This window comes from Castanea sativa, chromosome 7, assembly GCF_040712315.1.
Source record: "Castanea sativa cultivar Marrone di Chiusa Pesio chromosome 7, ASM4071231v1".
Lineage (NCBI taxonomy): Eukaryota > Viridiplantae > Streptophyta > Magnoliopsida > Fagales > Fagaceae > Castanea > Castanea sativa.
This window is the reverse complement of record NC_134019.1, coordinates 16782176-16803729: the sequence shown is the minus strand read 5'-3', so window position 1 is coordinate 16803729 and position 21554 is coordinate 16782176.

Below are 21554 nucleotides of genomic sequence, written 5' to 3'. Positions count from 1 at the left end.
CAAAAAATATGTGTGTAATAGTGCATATTTATTAGAGTGTGTGTGACAAATACTACCTAAAATTTTTTTTTTCCTTTCTTAGCACTCATTGCTTTCACAATCCATTCAATATAACAAAATTCTTCTTTCTTTTTCTTCTTTGTTTTCGGTTCTATTTCTGTTTTAATTTCTATTTATTTATCTTATGATTTATGAATTTATTTATTTTTACTACAATTGTCTAATCTAGTTGAATTTAAATTCTATTTATTTTATGATTTTTTATATTGATTTTATTATATTTAATTTCTATGAATATTATTTATTGATAGGCCAAAAATGTATTGATCCATTGTGATGAATTAACCAATTAATTAGCTAAGTGAATTAATCTAATTAATTAGGTTCAATTACATGTAATGAGCGTGACAGTACAAACAAATCACCAAATAACTAAATATGCAGCGGAAATTAAATGACACGGTGATTTGTTTACGAATGGGGAAAACTTATACGGCAAAAACCCCATTGGGTGATTTTAAGGTCATCACTCCCGAGAATCCACTATTATCAAAACAAGTAGTTACAAGTAAAGAACTCCCAGTACCTTACACTAACCTACAGTTGAACCCTTATCCCAATACCCAATTGGACTTGCTCTGTAGTGACAATCTCTCATTGTATTGCATGGCTCCTAGTACGTGACTAACCAAAAGATGCGCGGATCCCAGTACGCGACTTGATCACCGACTTGAGAAGGATATTGGCTGTAAAGTTCTTTTGTTCTTCAATACATGAAGATCACAAAGTTGCTTGGTCACAAAACCTTATGGTGTACAAACACAACGGCTTCTTCAAGAATTAGGGCAAATATTGTCTTCGGTCACAATTTTCATGAACAAGACTTTGCTTAATACTTGCGCAACCCTAGACGGTCCTTAAAATAATCCTTAGATATGTTTAGGGTTGTGAGAAAAGAAAGCCCAAACACATAATCACAGATTGAATGGAAAGCAGTCTTGAAAAATTGAGTTTCATAAATCTCGACAGATACCCTATCTATCGAGCAGCTGTCAAGCCTCGGGCTGAAACAGGTCTTTTAAACCTTGATAGATACTAGTTGTCGAGTTTTAATGAACAACACTTCTTCACTTGTTTCTTGAACAGACTTGTATGGCTTTAATACTTAAACTTGAAATCTTATTTCTTGAAGCATTAAACACGTCATAGATCTACCAAATTACAAGTAAAGTGCGTTTTGTTAAAGTATTAGCCAATACATAAAATGTTGACATATGTTCCTAACATCCAATCACATATGTCCTAACATTTATTGTAATTGTAAATATAGTCTAGTTATGTTATATACTAATATTTAATTTCTATGAATGCTATGGATTTATAATTTTTCATAAGAATTAAAGAAACACTTGATAAAAAGAAATGATTTTAAGATGCTTAATTGGGTGTTTAGCTTGTTAGTATTTTTAAGTGTGGTTAAAAATTACATTAAAAAAATAACAACAATCTTGCATATTATATATGAGTTATGACTTACTTTGGATTTAAGATTTTTTATTTTAAAACTAATGCACAAAGACATGTAATATGTATGTATATAGGAATATCATGTTTGATTTTTCTTGAATTACAAATCAATATGATAGTTTTACTTCAACCCCGCAAACAAAACTTCCGGGCTGCACCCTGACTACTACCCATTGCTAGGGCTAAGCGACTTGATTGAAGGGTTTTGGGTAAGTTGGATTGAAACACAAGTTGGGTTTGGGTCAATCATTTGGGTTTTTTTTGGGTTTCGAGTCCAACCCGACCTACTCGTTATTAAAAAAAATAGCAAGGATCTTTTAAGCAAATCTAAAAGCTTGAATATTGAGTAATACGTTTTCAGGTTAGAGTTAATTAGGGGAGGGAGAGAGATAGAGAGTTGTTAAGGAAAAAAAGCACAAAGTGGAACAAAGGGTCCTTGTTCTTCTCCTTCTTCCTTCTCCAATTCCTATGTTTTACTTTGCTTTCTCATGAAAGTTTGATTTTTTTTTTGGTGAGTGGAGATAAACCTGAAAGTTTGATTGAGTAAAGCAAATGGATCCCAAGAATGAGTAGGAGATGAAGAGGTAGAATCATGTTATGTAAATGTCAGAAAATAATATTAATTATGACTATAAAACTCTTAAAATTCATAAATGAGCAACTAAAAAGAGAGTAATTTGATATAGAAATAAGTGAAATTTGAAAAGTCATTAATTGGTTTATAGTAGCATAAATTCCGGAAAATAAAAAAGAGAGCAATTTGATATAAAAATAAAATAAAATAATATCTATATTTGAGCTATTCCTTATCAGGTCTACTCTTCTTCAAGCAATTAAAATATTAAACAATTGTTTTAAAAATGGAAAGAAATTAATTAAAAATATATCTATATTTGAGCTATTCCTTATCAGGTCTACTCTTCTTCAAGCAATTAAAATATTAAACAATTGTTTTAAAAATGGAAAGAAATTAATGTATTTAAGGATATATGATATTTGTTTAAACATGAAACATTGTAATCAGTTAAAGAGTGGTAAAAATGGCAAGAGTAAGTTAATGAGTAATATTGCTCATTTATGTACATATACTTAAGGTATCTATACTATTTATAAGAGGATTTCCCTCTTTAGACTGGACTTTTCTGCGATATTCTAAGGTTTTTGAGAATTACAGTATTTATACCAAAAAGAGAAATAACAGTAGTAGCTACTACTACTACTACTACTACTACTAGTGTGTAGTAGTGTATGCTTTATCGAATGAGAGGCAGGAAAATGGAGCGAGAGCGATACGCCATTGCTGGCTGAGCTGTTTGGTTTACACCTGCATTTTTGTAGCTGAGTGAGTGAATGATTGATGGCAAATACCCATTTGGGTGGGTTATGGATCGGATACTAGGATTTTTACCGGTTTATTTCTCATTTGAAAATTTAGGGTAAAATGTTATTTTGATCTTTAAATTTTATTTTTATTCATAAATTAAAAAGTGTTTTTCAATAGTTTAGAGATAAAAATAAGAATAAAAAAATCATTTTTAAATTTTAAGAATAAAAAGTGAAACATTTTCAATAGTTTAAATACAAAAAAAAAACTTTTCAATATTTTAGAGAAGAAAAACAGATTTTTAATTAAGGATAAAAAAAATACTTTTGTTGAAATAATATTTTTGCCAAAAATTTATTATGTATTTCTTCATATTTATCATCTATGTAAATGTCTAAAACATGTGTATATTTTTATTTTTATTTTTAGAAAAAAATACATATAATTATAAAAAGTTATTCTAGTATAAAAAGTGGTGAAAATGAAAGAATTTAAATGTGGCCTAGGAGTTTGAAATTTAGTATTTTCTTTATTTAAACTTATTGTAATTAATTGCAATAGCATTTTAGACTAGACACTAAAGGTAATAACAAAAAATAATACATACTGAAAATAGCACATGCACATATTGTTTTAATTGATCAACACAAAACTTTTCAGTACTTCAGATAAAATTATGAGAGGAAGAGTGAGAAGTCATACATTCGATGATTGTCAGAATAAAATTAAGGAGAAATTACACTTTTGCAGTCTAAATTATACTCATTTTACACTTTTGCTCCTTGAACTATTAAAACACATGATCAACCCCTCAAATTGAAAACTTTGTAACACTTAATCTCCTATCGCTTGTTTTGCTATTAAGTTTGATGGAAAATGCAAGCACATGCACTACACGTGAGCTGGACTCTACACTTGAAGTTAAAAGACAAAAGTACCCCTTTGTCATCACTATTTGTCTTAGGAAAATCTAATGGCTAAAATCCTGGGGGGAAAAAACTTAGAACAAAACACATTATAACAAAAACAAAATCACATATACATTACAAAAACGAGTAAACGGTGTCTAAAATCATCCAAAATTACATTGTTAATCACTGTCTAAAGGAAAAAGAAACCAAATTTAAAGGAAAGAAACCAACAACTTCTTAGAATTACATCAACCAAACATCCTATCTACAAGCATTACTTAGCTAGCAAAACCAAATTTAAAACAAAATGAAACCAACAAATTCTCTAACAAAGATTAGTTTTTTTCCCTCACCATCGTAACAACCGTTGAAATACCCAAAATCCCTCTAGATTCACTGCAAACCCTAAAAACCTAGATTTGAAAGCCATTCCTTAAAGTGAAGAAAGGACCGATTTCTTAAAGTTGCTTTAAATGTGACGATGACCAGTGAAAAGAGTCACTGTGGAAGTCATCCTTGAATAATTAGTAAGGCCCACTATAATTAAGGGATGGAGCATTTCTCTTGAATAATTACTCTTAAAATAGAAATCATATATGTACAAAATTAGACAATAATTAGAAACTAATTTAAATCCTAATTGTTATTTGACATTAATGTATTATATATATTAATTTTTTTTAATATAGGTGAAACCTCCCCCTTTTCCCTCGAAATTCCTTAAATTTCTAGATTAAAACTGATGGTCTATAAACAAAAAAGAAAAAAAATGGTTCTTGACTCTAGAGTTGGCTAGATAAAATGGGACACGGCTAAATGTTGTGATGTTGACGGTTGAGATTGCATTATAAAACCAATCAAACTGATCATACAAAGTCTCTATAAAACCAACATTTCCTGCTCCCACAAACAAACCTAACTACCTTCCTTAGTTCCCAAGAGATTGAACTCCAAACTCTCCCAAGAAACTCCATCCAAGCAAGAAAGAAACAGAGAAAAAAAAAAATGTTCTGAACCTACAATCTCATCATTGCTACCTTTGCCATTTTTCTAGCTCTAAACTCCAATTTCAACATTTTTAGCTCTTAACAGGTACATACATTATAACAATCTTGCTCCATGATTTGCTACCAATGGCGATTAAAACATGACTTGTAAATTGTAGGCCTTGGAACCTGATCTCTCAAATGTCTTTTTAGACCCGGGGAAATTCTTGCGGGAGTATGAGCTAATGAAGAGGGACTTTAAGATATATGTATACCCAGATGTTGGCCCCAATGAGGACTTCTTCTTCAAGAATCTTAACGAGAGTCAGTCCCTCACAAGTGATCCTAATCAGGCTCACTACTTGTTTATCCCCATATCCACCCATCTAATGCAATTCGAGGTATAATGAATTAATTTTTAATCCTATGGAGGTTTAGTTGTATGTATGTATGCATGTATGTATATTCTTGCAAAGAAATACCAACACATTGTTCTTGCTTTGGACAAATATTATTTAAGTGATTCTTGATTTAATCGGATAACAGAGTAATTTTGATGAGGTACTAAGCACAACCATGAAGAGGATGTCCTCAAAAAAATGTGTGTGTGTTCATGAGGCTTACATATAAGTGTTATTCCATCATCTATCAAAAAAAATCCAAACAGTTACAAAGTATTAGTGTGTGTGTTCATGAGGCTTACATATAAGTGTTATTCCATCATCTATAAAAAAAAATCCAAACAGTTACAAAGTATTAGTGACTGTTTGATTAATCAAAATTCATGTCAATGAATTAATTTTTTATCCTATATGGAGGTTTAGTTGTATCTTGTATGAATTTATGTATGTTTATGTTTGTATTTATATTCTTTAAATAATACCAAATCGTTGTTCTTGTTTTTACTAAATATTCTTTTTGTGGATTGCCACCATGGTCTGATTTGGACCAAAGGATTGACATTACTTGAGAATGCAATTCAAGTTGTGTGTACATCTTGGGATAGTTCAAAATTTAATTCAAAAACGCATATTGTCAACCCAGCTCAAGAAGCTCAATCATGGGTTGAGATAGAAACTAGGTAATTTCCATCTAGTGCTTTGACAAAGCTATTAGACTATATCTTTGACCAAATAATTTGCAGCCATATTAGTTACTAGGTCTAGACCTCATATCTTGAGGTTCAATATGCATGTTTTTAAGATAAAATTCTCCTCTTTTAAGAGGTAGTCATCTTTGTACCTTTATAATCTTCCACACAACACAAAGACTTTTATATTTTATTGATGGAAACATTTTTGCCTCTTTAAATTTATTGTATATTGTAGGAAAATAAGACTTAGCTTGTCAGATTATTTGGAGGGTGGTGTAGAACTTAGTAGGAACTTCTGTTCATGCCCTACAACCGAATACTTTGCTGTCTATATAGCAGAATCGATCCTTGAAGAATGTGTTCCTGGTAATATCATCTTCCCCTAGGTTTTCTATAAATTAGCCTTAATTTCTTTTTTTGTGCTAATTTCTTCATCAATCTTATTCATGTCCTTCTAGTTTCCTTCCGTTGGAAACATTTTTTGAGAATGTAGAGATTCTTTGGCAAAGAAAGTTTAGCCATAAAATAGAAACTTAAAGCATAAGAACAATCTCACCTAAGTTATAAAATGACATGAAAGTGTTGCCCATGAAGGTTGATTTGTGCAGCTTAGAGTAGAACTCGGCATAAAATAGTTCCTTGGCTGAACAACTTCTTAGGATCAAACTATAGCACCAACCTTTGTGTTGGACACACCTCCACACACAAAAGTTCAAGAACAACTACAAATATATCCTTTCCTTTCCACACAAGAGAGTATTTGGTTCTAATGAGTGTATTTTAGTGAATGCATCCCTCTTGCTAGCTCAATATCTAACTAAGGAAAGTTAACTCAACGCATAAGCTTTAGGTTTATTTTCACATTATAGTATTTCTTATATTTTTAAAGTGATCGTAGATTGAATTTAAGACATGTATTATGATTTTGATTTTCCTTCTTTAAGGGTCATTTTGTTTTACTTTCTTTATCTTGCTGCTAAGACTAGATTTACTTTATTATTTCCAAGATGATTATCTTCTAATTTCTTTTTGAGTAGTTTATGTGTCACTTTGCAGTTGTCTCGTTAAGCAACCTTGATTTGCCATTCAAAAAAATTCTTGATTGGTCAAAATTTTCTATAATAGCCCCCGAAGGAGAATTGCACACTGTTAAGAACATTACAGGGGAAAAATTCATTAACTTGCATTACAACTTACTAATGGTAAAATAATATTCTAACTTCTTCTCCCATTGAAAAATTTATGCTCCTATGTCTTTGTTTGATATGATTTATATTTAACTATGTACTTCATTTTACTCTTTTTTCTTAAAATTTATTTTTATTCTGTTGCTGTGGAAATGTACATTCCTTGGTTAATGAATTTTGTTTATGGCATAAGAAAGTCTATAAATGAAACATAATTAATATGAATTTTGGGTCATGCATTATTGTTGGAAAAACTTGTTTTGCATCTCATACAAAACACACAGTGAAAACAACAATCACAGATCTATTTTATTTATGAGAGATAACATGTAACCTTGAATTCTAGAACAAAGAATAGAAAGCGTACCTTGATGCAGTGAAATTCAAAACCAAGACTTAAGAATACCTCTAATCTTCATCTCAATTCCACATGGTGCCCAATAAGTGTGGTCTCTCAATCGGTTTACATGTATGTGTTCAAGGGAGAATAAGAGAGTGGCTTACACTCACATACACACCATTTCCATCATCTATATTATGAAAATTTTGTATGTTTCTCTTCTTATACAAAATTGATTATCTAATTGGGCTAGCCTTTTGGGCCTGCCCAATTGGGCTTTAGTTTGTGGTTTGAGATGGGACCAAAGGGGACAAATAAGACTCTAGCTCTAATGGGCCTTGGGTTTTTTTTATCAACTCTTGACAAGTCCAAAGTTATCATTAATTATATTTAATACTACTATATAAATATAATTGCATTCTAGGTCTTATTAATAAATTATATCCCAAGACTCTAATGATATCATTTGACTCCTCCATGAAATATCCATAGTGAACAAAGTCATAATAAACTGTTACTTTGTAAACAACTATTTTATTCTTGACTACCCGGTTTAATCTTTTAGTTATTCACATTTATTGAAATCCAATTTCAATAAATATAAGTTTTAGTAACTCTTTACTAAAGTGGGCGCCCTCAATAACCAGTTCCCATTAAACTTATCTCAATGAGATATTTCGTGTCTCTATAAAAAGAGATTATGGATTCTATCTTGAGAATATGTGTTCCCTCAACACTACGTTTGGTTGCCCAACATACTGGGGTTTTGACCGTGAATATTAGATTTCACTCCTGATATATCAAAGTAACCTACATTTCATGATCGGGTTCACTATCCTCTCAGGATTGAGAGTCTATGAAATTAGAAGTTGTGAGATTAATTATTCACGTGACAGTTGTTGATTGAATAATTAATCTCACAGCGGACCAGTTCAATATGTCTTAACTTTTAAGACACATCAACACATCAACTAGAAGTCTCCACTTCCATGATCAAAACAAATTATTTTAGTTGTGTTATAGTCTTCGCAGATGAAACGCCTAATTTCATCACCGACTACAAACTACATTTTGAGTTTACAAGGAATTTGTGATTTACATTTTCTATGACTAAATCACATACAATGCATCTCATGGATTATGATAATGTCCTATTAGTTCATTTATAAATAGTCTCATATAATTAAACAATTTAATTATTTATGACATGCCAATAAATTGGATTTTAGGGTATAAACTCCAACAATTAGGACATTATCTATTTCTTAGTTCTCTGAAGAATAATTAAATATTTAAATTACTGTTCCCAGCACTAATTATATTTCAAGAATGCATTTTAGCTAAAATAATCTTTTATTTTTCATTTTTCATACAACCTGGTAACTTAAGTTTACCAATTTATTTGATTTGCTTTTAGAAAGAAAATGTTACTAGATCAATTACACTACAATAATTGATTTAAAGTATGTAGTGTGATGATTAATTCACAAGTACAAGTTCTTGTGGAGTAGGGGGTAAGGGTTGAAGTTTAACTCTAGAGGAGCGAGTTTCACACACATACATCCAAAATATGTTAAAATAAGATTTCTATTTTAGATATATATATATATATATATATATATATATATATATTTAAAAAAAATATATAAAAAAGAGAAGAGAAGAAAAGAGTAATGCGAGTTTCAAGTGTTCATCTCTTGTGGAAGTTTGATCTGGAAAATGTTTCACAACAACTTGGGAAATGATATATTTCCTAAAATGTTTTAGACCTACGATTACAAATTGCTTATCTTCTATATAAATATATATTTTTTTCTTTATGAATCAGGTCCAGAAGTACTTTAAAGGAATTCACCCCCAATCAAATTCGATGCTTTTCATATGGCCATGTACGAGCTATGGCTGCGCAAGGACGTCTAAATTATTGGAAACTGTTCGAAATTTTGTGAACATATAAGCATCAAGTAAAAAGACTAATAATAGTTACCTAAATTGTGTGAAGCAAAATTATATTTGATACCTTTATTTTTTATTTTTTAAATATGACATGAGGAGTCATAACATAACTTCACTTGACTGCATGTTTCTCACCACTCAGATTCTTCTCACACACATAAAAGTTATTAATACTTTTACCATTTTTCTTTTTGCTGAATTATTAATACTTTTACCATTGTTCATTGAGATAAAGGTCTGTACATTGACACAATGTTTCTAGTAATGATATATGTGCAACCAAATAAAGTAGAAAAGAAACGATACTCACCCTTTTTAAGTCTTGTTTGATGATCAAAAAAGTCTTGTTTGTTTCTATACTTATGAATGATTACCAGTGGTGGCTCCATGAATTATTTTTAAGGTGGTCACTAAAAAACTTAAATTATACAAAATTTAATAAAGAAATAACTTGAGTATATCGATATCACCAAAAAAAGGAAAAAATACACAAAGTGTTACCATTTTTTTCTACTAACAAAGAGGGAAAAAAAAGGATTGATAAGAGATAAAATGAGAGTTGAGAATGCTGAGATAAGAGTAATAAAGTAATAAAATTGTAATGATTATAGAGAATAGAAAGAAAAACAGATGATGTTTACTACAATTGTGAGCTGAGTCGCTAAGAAAATAAAAATTATTGCCACTAGCATTGAAAGGCCGAGAGAAGTATAATTATCAGCACTATCATGGAAAACTCATAACTATAATATTTTTCTTGAGGGGCCATAATTATTTTTGAAGTAATACTACATCTACAACATTTTAAAAACAAATCTTGTACAACAATTTGTAATTAGTGGTTTAAAAAGTGATGTCAATATTGGACCCAAATTATAATTAGTAGCCAATTTTCACTTATTACATAAGATTTGTTATGAAATTATTGTAAATTTTTTGTGAAGGTAGCATTATTCTTATTTTTATTGAATCAGAATTCTTATAATTCTCAAATCAGGGTGATCAATATTTTTATTAGGATGGTCAAAATAGTTTAGTTTAGTGCATATATATATATATATATTTGCAAGTATATATATATATATATATATATATATATATATATATATATACATTTTTTGGCAAGTCGGGGTGGTCTTATGACCACTCTGAGATACATGTAGAACCACCCCTGACAACTACCTTATTGATTTACTTGTGAACTATGGATTGTGCCTTTTTGAACTATTATTCGATAGCAATGTTTGCTTAAGCAGTGATCAACAACAGTGCAACTAAATGAATCACCTAACCGCACGTACTACCATTGTATCAATTACAAAGTGCAATATAATGAGTATAGCCGTGGGTTCCAGTTAGCTCAACTGGTAAAGTCTCTGATGGTTGAATAAGAGATCTAGGGTTCAATCCCCGCTTACACCAAAAACTGATTGGTGTCATGAGTCCATGACACAATTATATATATATATATATATATATATATATATATATATATATATATATATATATAGAGAGAGAGAGAGAGAGAGAGAGAGAGACAAAAAAGAGGTTATTTTATTAAAAATTATTAAAGTGATGATAAAGATTCTATAAATTTTATTACATAAACCTTAAAAATTGTAGTGCCACTAATAAATATGTCAACATTTATTAATTGGACAATATCCTTTTACACTTTGTTTACAATTATGTTAGGTTATAAGGATTTAGGATCTAAATGTTTTAGAACTTCAATATGTAATGTTGGCAAACCATGATCAAAATTTAGAGTCTAGATTTAGGTTGCTTAAAGTAATGTATGTGTAAAGTTGGAATCGAGTAATTACAAAAAATTACTGTTCAATTTCTACAAGGCTCGATCGATCGAAGCTCGTGTAGAATGTTTTTTCTGCAGAATTTCCAACTCAGCCCAAGCCCATATGACGTGTAGGTTTTTATGTTTTGCCTTAAGTATAAAAGGAAAAACCCTAGTCACGTTTTGTGGTTGTTGTTTATGCTGTGTGTGTGAATCTCTTGTGAGATCTAGAGATGTTTGCCTTCATACACACTTAGGGTTATCAAGATCGAGATTGATGTCGAGAGCTTGATGATCATTTCAGTTCCTGCATAAAGAGCTTAAAGAAAAACAAGTGGTATACTTGTGGAAGCTGTGGATCTGAGAAAGAAGTAGTTTGTAGACTCGGAGTTGTCACGTGGTCGTGGTAGTAAGTTTTCTACTCGAGGTAGTATTAGGATGTTAGTGGTCTAAGTCACTATTGTAAAACTTCAATTCTTTCATAGTAGATCTGTTTTACCTTGAGGATAGCTAGGTTAAATCCTCCCCAGGTTTTTTACCGGTTTGGTTTTCATAGGTTATCATATCGTTGTGTTCTTTATTTTCCGCACTATTTCAATGATATGATTTACTTGTGTTAACCTAGATTTGAATAATTTACCTAAGTAATCACTTGGCTAAAAAATTAGGTTAAACAACTTGTGTTTTAAGGGGTCTAAAAACGTACAAGTGGTATCAGAGCAAGTTAGCTCTAGTGTTTAGATCCTTTGATCTAAGAGTTGATCCTTGACCCCTGTTGTCATGGATTCTTTGAAGTTATTATTGCTAAAACTTCAATTTATTTACTTTTGGTTTGTGTCACTTGTTGCATGTGTTAAGTATTTCCTTGAAAATTTTGTATAATTACATGTGATGATAATTATGTTGGTATAATACATGTATGCATTGCATACAAAACATACGCAGCGGAAAATTAACGGATCTACTTCATTTGCAATTGTTAACATGTACTATGCAGATTTCAGAATTTAAGAACAAGAGAGTGTACCTTGGTGCGGTGAAATTCAAAACAAAAGATAAGAAGTATTCGGGAACACTTTTAATTTTCACTTCAATTCCACTTTACGCCCAAGAAGTATGGTTTCTCAATCAATTTTCAAAGGGAGAATAAGAGAGTGTCTCACACTCACATACACACCATTTCACGTTTATCTCATAAAAAAATATGTATGTTTCTCTCCTTATAATTGATTATCTAATTGGGCTAGCCTTTTGGGCATTTCCAATTGGCCTTTAATGTGTGGCTTAGAGTGGAATCAAAAGGGACCAATAAGACACTAGCTTCAATGGGCATTGGACTTTTCTGTCAACTCTTGACAAGTTCAAAATTACTATTAACTATATTTAATACCACTATATAAATATAGTTGCACTTTAGGTATTATTTATAAATTATATCTCAAGACTTTATTATACATGCAACCCCTTCTTAAAATATTCGTAGTAATACAAAGTCATAAATGTAGACTGCGACTTTATAAATTACTACATCTTAATCCTTGAGTACCCAGTTTAACCCTCTATGTTAGTCATCATATATTTATGAAATCCAATTTCATAAATATATACTTTAGTAATTCTTTACTAAAGTGGTTAGGCCTAACACTTTGAATAACCAAACCCATTAAGAGACTATGAATTCCATTTTGAGAATATATGTTCCATCAACACTAAATGTGGTTGCCCAACATATTGAGGTTTTGATCGTGTCTTTAGATCTCACTCCTGATATATCAAAACAAACTACATTTCATAATCAGATTCATTATCTTCTTAGGATTAAGAGTTCATGTAAATAGAAGTTGTGATATTTATTATTCATTTGACAGTCGTTAGAAGAATAATAAATTACATGGCGGTCCAGTTCAATATGTCTTAACTCTTAAAACATATCAACATATCAACTAGAAATCTCCACTTCCATGATCAAGATAAATCATCTTAGTTGATATGTTATAGTTTTCGCAGATGGAATGCCTAATTTCATCACTGACTACGAACTATAATTATGAGTTTACAAAGAACTTGTGATTTATATCTTCTGTGACTTTTCACATAAATCACATACTATGCATCTCATGGACTATATGTTAATGTCCGAATATTCATGTTACCATTATTTTAGATAATAATAAAGCAACTTTATTAATCACAACACTAAGTCATACATAATGTCATGCATAGTATCATACATAACATCATACAATAGAATTTAAAGACACTAATCCTAACAAATTATGTGTGTTATACTGCTTTAACCGCCTTAAAGGCACATGATTCTTGTCTTTGGTATTTGGATAGTGGTTGTTCTAGGCATATGACAGGAAATAAAGCTTTATTCAAGACACTTTTTGAAGGAAAGATTGGGACAGTCACGTTTGGAGATGGAAGCAAATCTGTGATCAGAGGCATTGGAACTGTGGACATTCCAGGGTTGCCGGTATTTGAAGATGTCTGGTATGTTGATGGGTTGAAGGCTAACTTACTCAGCATCAGTCAAATTTGTGACAATGGACTGAATGTTCTCTTTACAAAGTACGAATGTGAGATACTTGATGGAGGAGGTGACTGTAAATGTGTTGGTACTAGGACTGCTGACAACTGTTATGGTATAACCCCAAGTATAAGCAACAAGTGTTTTAGTGCAAAGATCAATCAAGTAGACTTATGACATCAATGGTTGGGACACGCAAGTCACAAGCAATTAGAAAATATTTCCAAGTGTGATGTAGTGATTGGGTTGCCCAAGTTTGAGAAGATAGAAAAGTGTATAGGTGGACCATGTCAGATGGGTAAAGAAGTGAAGTCCAAGTATCCGTCTATAACAGAAGTTCAAACTTCAAGACCTTTAGAGTTGTTGCACATTGATCTCATGGGTCCTGCCAGAGTTCAGAGTTTAGGTGGAAAGAAATATATTCTAGTTGTTGTGGATGATTTCACTAGATATACATAGGTTGTACTTTTGAGAGATAAAGCTGAGGCTCCTGAAAAGATGATACACTTGTGCAAGAAATTGCAAGTTGAGAAAGGTACTGTTATAGCCAGAATTAGAAGTGATCATGGAAGAGAATTTGAAAATACAAAATTGGCTACCTTCTGCAATGATCAAGGTACACATCAAGAGTTCTTTTCACCCAAGACATCACACTAGAATGGAATAGTGGAATGGAAGAATAGGGTTGTTCAAGAGATGGCTTGTGTCATGCTACATAACAAGAAGATGCCCAAGGCCTTCTGGGGAGAAGCAGTTAACACTGCTTGCTATACACTCAATCGGGTGTATTTCAGACTTGATTCCAAGAAAACTCCCTATGAACTCTGGAGAGGAAAGAAGTCTGTTGTGAAATACTTTAGGATATTTGGCAGTGACTGTTATATTCTGCATGATAGGGAGAACCTAGAAAAGTTTGATGCAAAGAGTGACAATGGATACTTTTTGGGCTTAGTAGAGCATACAGAGTGTACAATTTAAGAACTAAAACAGTCATGAAATCTTCAAATGTGGTGATCAATGATGAACTATGTTCTGAAACTCATTCAAAAAACACTCTTTCGATTCAAGAAAAGACTATGGAGGTAGATGACTCTATTCTTGATGATTATGTTGGGAAGCATAGTGATGAAGAGCTACTGCTGTTGAATGATGCTATTTCGGCACCATCATGTTCAGAACCATCCACACTGGTTTGTGAAACTCAACAAGAACAAAGTGAGCCTACTTCTTCAACTAAACAAAAAGGTACCTCCACATCTCTAGTCAAAGGTCCATCATCTAGAGTAAAGTTAAATCACTCTGTCACAAACATATTGGGTAGTCTGAATGATAACATGAGATTGAGATCCAAAGCCTTGAATGTAATTACTCACTTATGCTATCTATCTCAATTTGAATCGAAAAAGGTGGATGAAGCACTTCAAGATGCTGATTGGGTTAATTCTATGCATGAAGAACTTCATCAATTTGTTTGGAATGATGTGTGGGAATTAGTTCCTAGACCAAAGGGAGTAAATGTGATTGGAACTAAGTGGATCTTTAAGAGCAAGTCGGATGAAAACGGTATTGTCATTAGAAACAAATCAAGACTTGTTGCTCAAGGATACACACAAGTGGAAGGGATTGATTTTGATGAGACTTTTGCACCGGTAGCAAGATTGGAATCCATTAGGATACTATTGGCCATAGCAAGTCATTTGAACTTCAAGTTGTATCAAATGGATGTCAAGAGTGCATTCTTGAATGGGATGTTGCAAGAAGAGGTATATGTTGAACAACCAAAGGGTTTTGTTGATCCTCACAGACCGGATGATGTCTACAAGCTGAAGAGAGCTCTCTATGGTTTAAAACAAGCTCCTAAAGCATGGTATGATAGGTTAACTGCATATCTCACTGAGCATGAATTCAAAAGAGGATTTGCAAATACTACTTTCTTCATACGAAAGGATAAGAATTATTTTGTAGTAGCTCAAATTTATGTTGATGGTATTTTTTTTTGGTGCTACTAATGATTCTCTTGCTCAATCTTTTGCAGTTGAAATGAAGAAGATGTTTGAAATGAGTGTGGTTGGTGAACTAACTTATTTCTTGGGATTGCAGGTGAAGCAAACGGATTCTGGAATTTACATCAACCAAGCAAAGTATGCCAGAAATCTTGTCAAGAGATTTGGACTTGAAAAGGCTGCACATGCTAGAACACCAATGGTTACTAATGCAAAGCTAACCAATGATCCTTTAAGTGAGTCTGTTGATGTTACATTATACAGAAGCATGATTGGTTGTCTTTTGTATTTGACTGCAAGTCGTCTTGATATTGCCTTTAGTGTTGGTGTATGTTCCAGGTTTCAATCTAATCCTAAAGTTTCACATTTAAATGCTGTTAAAAGTATCATAAAATATGTTAGTGGAACTTGTGATTATGGCTTATTTTATAGCAAAGAGTCAAATCTGTCGCTTGCTGGATACTCAAATTCAGATTGGGCTGGCAATGCCGATAATAATAAAAGCACCACGGGTGGGTGTTTTTATGTAGGGGCCAATCTTGTTGCTTGGATGAGTAAAAAGCAAAATTCTGTCTCACTATCTACTGCAGAAGCAGAATACATTGCTACTGGAAGTTGTTGTTCATAGCTTCTTTGTATGAAAAAGCTTTTGAGTGATTATGGGATATCACAAGACACCATGGTGGTCTATTGTGATAATTTTAGTGCTATCGACATCTCTAAGAACCCTATTCAACACTCTAAGACTAAGAACATAGAGATTATGTGTCACTTTATTAGGGATCTAGTTGAAAGAAAGGTTGTGGCTCTTGAATATATCCCTATTGAACGTCAGAATGCTGACATCTTCACCAAACCTCTTGATAGAAGTAAGTTCGAGACGCTTCCTCAAGTAATTGGTGTAATTCTGTGCCCTTAGTCATTCTTGGCTTTCATGGTCCTTGTGCTTCATCTCTCTATTCTTTGTGACCTTTCCTCTTTTGTTGTTTTGGTTTGTTTTTTGTTTTTAGGATTTGCATTGAATAACATTCATGCATTTCATGCTAGGTTGTTTTTGTTTTTGTTTTCAAAAATTTTAAAAATAAAAAGAGAAAAAGAAAAAACAAAAAGTGTTTTGCATCATTTTTCTTGGATTTGATATCAAGGTTGGCCATATTAACTTTACATAACTTGTTTATGTACTCTGTTTAGTTTGGATGAGCTTATTTTATTGCACTTTACTAGTTTGAGCTTTGTAGTGCATGTTGTGTGGGAGATGTTTATAGTTTTTGATCACTTGATCTTAATCTTGAAGTCACATGCTTTTGATTGTTGGACTTATGTTAGGACATATGTGATTGGATGTTAGGAACATATGTCAACATTTTATGTATTGGCTAATCCTTTGACAAAACGTACTTTACTTGTAATTGGGTAGATCTAGGATGTGTTTAATGCTTCAAGAAATAAGGTTTCAAGTTCAAGTGTTAAAGCCATGCAAGTTTGTCCAAGAAACAAGTGAAGAAGTGCCATTCATTAAAACTCGACAGCTAGCATCTATCGAGGTTTAAAAAGAGCTGTTTAAGCCAGAGGCTCGACAGCTGCTCGACAGCTAGGGTCTCTATCGAGATTTATGAAATTCAGATTTTCAATTCAGATTTTCATTCAATCCGTGATTATGTGTTTGAACTTTCTTTTCTCACAACCCTAAACATATATAAGGATTATTTTAAGGGCCGTATTAGGTTGCACAGCCAAGAGCACAATTGCACAAGAGCATAATTCCACCGGAAACCTAGTTTGCTCTAGTTCTTGAAGAAGCTGCTATGTTTGTACACCGTAGGGTTTTGTGACCAAGCAACTTTGTGATTTTCATGTGTTGAAGAACAGAAGAACTTTGCGGCCAACATCCTTCTCAAGTTGGTGATCAAGTCACGTACTGGGATCCGCGCATCTATTAGTTAGTCACGTACTAGGAGCCGTGCAATAGAAGATTGTCATTACAGAACAAGTCCAATTAGGTATTGGGGTAAGGGTTCAACTGTAGGTTGGTATAAGGTACTGAGATTCCTTTACTTGTAACCTCTTGTTTTGATAATAGTGGATTCTTGGGAGTGGTGACTTTAAAATCACCTGGTAGGGTTTTTGCCGTGTAGGTTTTCACCATTCGTAAGCAAATCATTGTGTCATTTAATTTCCTCTGTATATTTAGTTAATTGGTGATTTGTTTGTGCTGTCACGCTCATTGCATGTAATTGAACCTAATTAATTGGTTAATTTATCACAAGGGGTCAATACATTCTTGGCCTATCAACTTAAACTTAATGAGAAAGGCATAAATAACCATCTCACCACTGTTTACTAGCCAATCATGAACACCTTAGTGCATATCGTAAGATATTGTGCTTGAAAAAGTGTAGCACATGCACAAAAAGACCATAAGGTGTAGCCTTGGATTAATGCTAAAATTGGTATGTATATTATTGGGCTATAATCAATTCAAAATGAAATAAAATTGGTGTGTACATTATCTTGACTATTCTAATAATTTCCAAATCTAATAAAATTAGTGTGTACATTATGAGGCAACATGAGAAACTTACATGATTTCAAGCTTGTTTTCTAGGAGATGTAGGAGTTATATGATGTAACTCTTTAAGTGATAGTCTCTTTCAAATTTATGTGATGAATTTCGTAGAAATTGTGATTGATTTCTATCTACTTATCACCTCACATATATCTCAAGCTCTTGCTAGTTGCACACACTATACAAGTTACTCTTTGCTAAACTTAGTACATTATATGGTGTGTGATCTTGTTGTGGTCATCCAAGATTAGAAGTCCTTTGATTTTAATGCAAAATATGTTTAAAGTTTGTGTTTTGAGGACAAGTTGGTTGAAAATCTTGTTTTTGGAAGATCTGGGTTAAATTCAAGGGTTTTTTTGAAACACTTTTCATCTCATACTCATGCATTTTATTCATAAAACAATATGCTTTGAGGAGTTTCTGCATTTAAATGTGCTATTTTTCAAAAATTTGATTTTTCCAGATTTTCGATCGATCGAATTTGTTGCTTGATCGATCAAAATTGCGATTAAAAATTTGGTTTGAATCTGCCTGGCTCGATCGCTGCTCGATTGATGCTGGATCGATCGAATGTGTTCTTCGATCGATCGAACCTATTTTTCGACTGATCGAAAATCGTTCAGAGAGTTTTTTAAAAAACATAAGTTTTTCACGTGTTCTTCACTATTTCAAACTTTTCAAAAGCTTTTCTCTTTCTCTCTTCGACTGATCCAGATTCAAAGCCAATTTTTTTGTCGTTTTCCCTCAAATTTCTCTCAAGGTTTTTATCTTCTAGCATCGGTAAGACCATTCTACCCTTCCTTTTTAGTTTAATTTCATTTTTCATGCATTTTTCATGCCTTTTAGGGAAATTTTCGAACCTAGTAATTTTTGGGGTTTTTGGTGTGGGATGATTTCTTTCAAAATTGATCAATGGGGGTTTTTCATTGGATGTTGTAAACATGTTTCTCATAATTTATTTTGATCAATTTGATGGATTGGAAAGAATTGAAAATTCTAGGGCTTGAAACTCACGGATTTGGGGATTTTGTTTAATTGAGATTACTTTGATGAAATTGACTTGTTTAATTGATTAATTATGTCATTATATACTGTTATCTAACTTCTGTAATGATAAATTGATCAATTTGTTGGGATTTTTGAAATTGGGTTTTTCAAAGTTTGGGTTTTTGTTCTAAAACTCTAAGTTCAAGTCAATTCTGTGTTTTTAAAACATAATTGAATTATTCTCAATGCATTAGAGCATACATCATTTAGATTGTTCCTTTCTATTTTTTTTGTTCTAACCTTGTTTGATGCAGTCTGCCTCTAGGTTTTCTTTGTTTTCTTTCTTTGATTTCTTTTCTGTCTTTCCTATTCCAACCTTAGCATCATGGTTAGGAAGACTAGAGCCCATAGGACATCCACCTCCACCTCAACTCTAGCTTTTGATAGTGAGAGGTTTCTTAGTGAGAAAAACCATGAGACTTATGAGAAGCTGAACATCCTTAGGTCTGTGTGGGCTGAGAGAAAAGTTGTTTTAGATGAACTTAATCCATTGATTAGGAGGAACTTTGAGCGTAGGGGCTGGTTACCTTTGTTGGATATAGATCATCCTCCTCCGGCTACCTTGATTAGAGAGTTCTACTTGAACCTCTCTGTTCACTCCACTTCATCTAACATTCAGTTTGTGAAGAGTTGGATAAGGGGAGAAAAGTATACCATTACTCCTTCAGTAGTGGCTTCTGCTCTTAGGGTGCATGTGGTACAACAACTTGTGTATCCTTATGATGAGACCCCTCCTCTTGATGATATTATGTGCTATATCACTGGTACTTCCATTTAGTGGGGTATGGATCCTCGGATTACCTCACATGAATTGACCGAGATTCATTATTTGTTTTTTCGAATTTCTTGTCATTCCATCTGGCCCATCTCTCACCTTCACACCATTCCTATTGAGCATTGTGAATTTCTGTATGCCCTTGTGACAGGTGCTCCTATGAGTTTTCCTTATCTTTTCATTCGATCCTTGGTTGAGGTTCATAGGAGTAGTTCTTTTGCACATACTCTTTTTTTCTCGGTTTTTATTCATCGGATTTTATCACATTTAGGTTTAGATGAGTTTCCTGCTTCTGAGCCCGTACACATTATTGCTCCTATAGATGCCACCTTCCTTAGGCAGAGAGTTGCTCAGATGAGAGCTAGCTCTAAACGCCCTAGAGTTGAGTCTTCTTCGGGTGTTGCACCTCCTCCTCCTCCTTCTTCAGGTGATCCCACTGCTGAGGAGTTTGTTGATCCAACTACTATTGCTGCTGCTCCTCCACCTTCTACTTCGGATGATCCTAGCATTCGTCGTATGTTGGACACTGTCATGACCTTTTAGGCGGCTCATGGTCATCTTTTGGTGGACGTGCTCACGGAGCTTTAGGCATTGCGTGTAGATTTGGTGAGCTTTAGACGGTCACCTTCACCACCTCCTTTTGATGATGAGTCACAAAAAGAGGGAGTACATATGGATGGAGATAGGGGAAAATTTTTTGTTTTTGTTTTTAAGCTTTGGAGCTATAGATTGCATCTAGGTGCTTCATTTTGTACTTATTTTTTTTGGCTCATGATGTATATGTTAGGGGAAGACATTATGTTTTTTATTTCTGTTTCTTGTCTCACATTGTGCTACATTGGCTATTGATTTATGTTATAAGGTTATTCATGATGTATGTCTTTTATTTTATGTTATGTGAAATCAAGAATTTAATTTTGTTTTACTTGTATTTTTCCACACATGTGTTTATTTGTTTGTTGAGTGTTTCAAGAATATACAGGTTGATTCAGTCGTGCTGCTGTCTACACTTGCAACTGATAGATAGTAGTTAGGTTGAATTGTTTTGGTTGGGCAATTTTAATTTAATGGGCTGTTTTTGTAATTTTGAGCATTTTGTTTTATTATGTGTTTTGTCACGGATTGCCAAAGGGGGAGTTTGTTAGGTTCTAAGGATTTAGGATCTAAATATTTTAGAACTTCAATATGTAATGTTGGCAAACCATGATCAAAACTTAGAGTCTAGATTTAGGCTGCTCAAAGTGATGTATGTATAAAGTTGGAATCGAGTAATTGTAGAAAATTACTGTTCAATTTCTGCAAGGCTCGATCGATCAAAAATTAGACTCGATCGATCGAAGCTCGTGCAGAATGTTTTTTCTGTAGAATTTCCAACTCAGCCCAAGCCCATATGACGTGTAGGGTTTTATGTTTTGCTCTAAGTATAAAAGGAAAAACCCTAGCCACGTTTTGTGGTTGTTGTTTATGATGTGTGTGTGAATTTCTTGTGAGATCTCGAGGTGTTTGCCTTC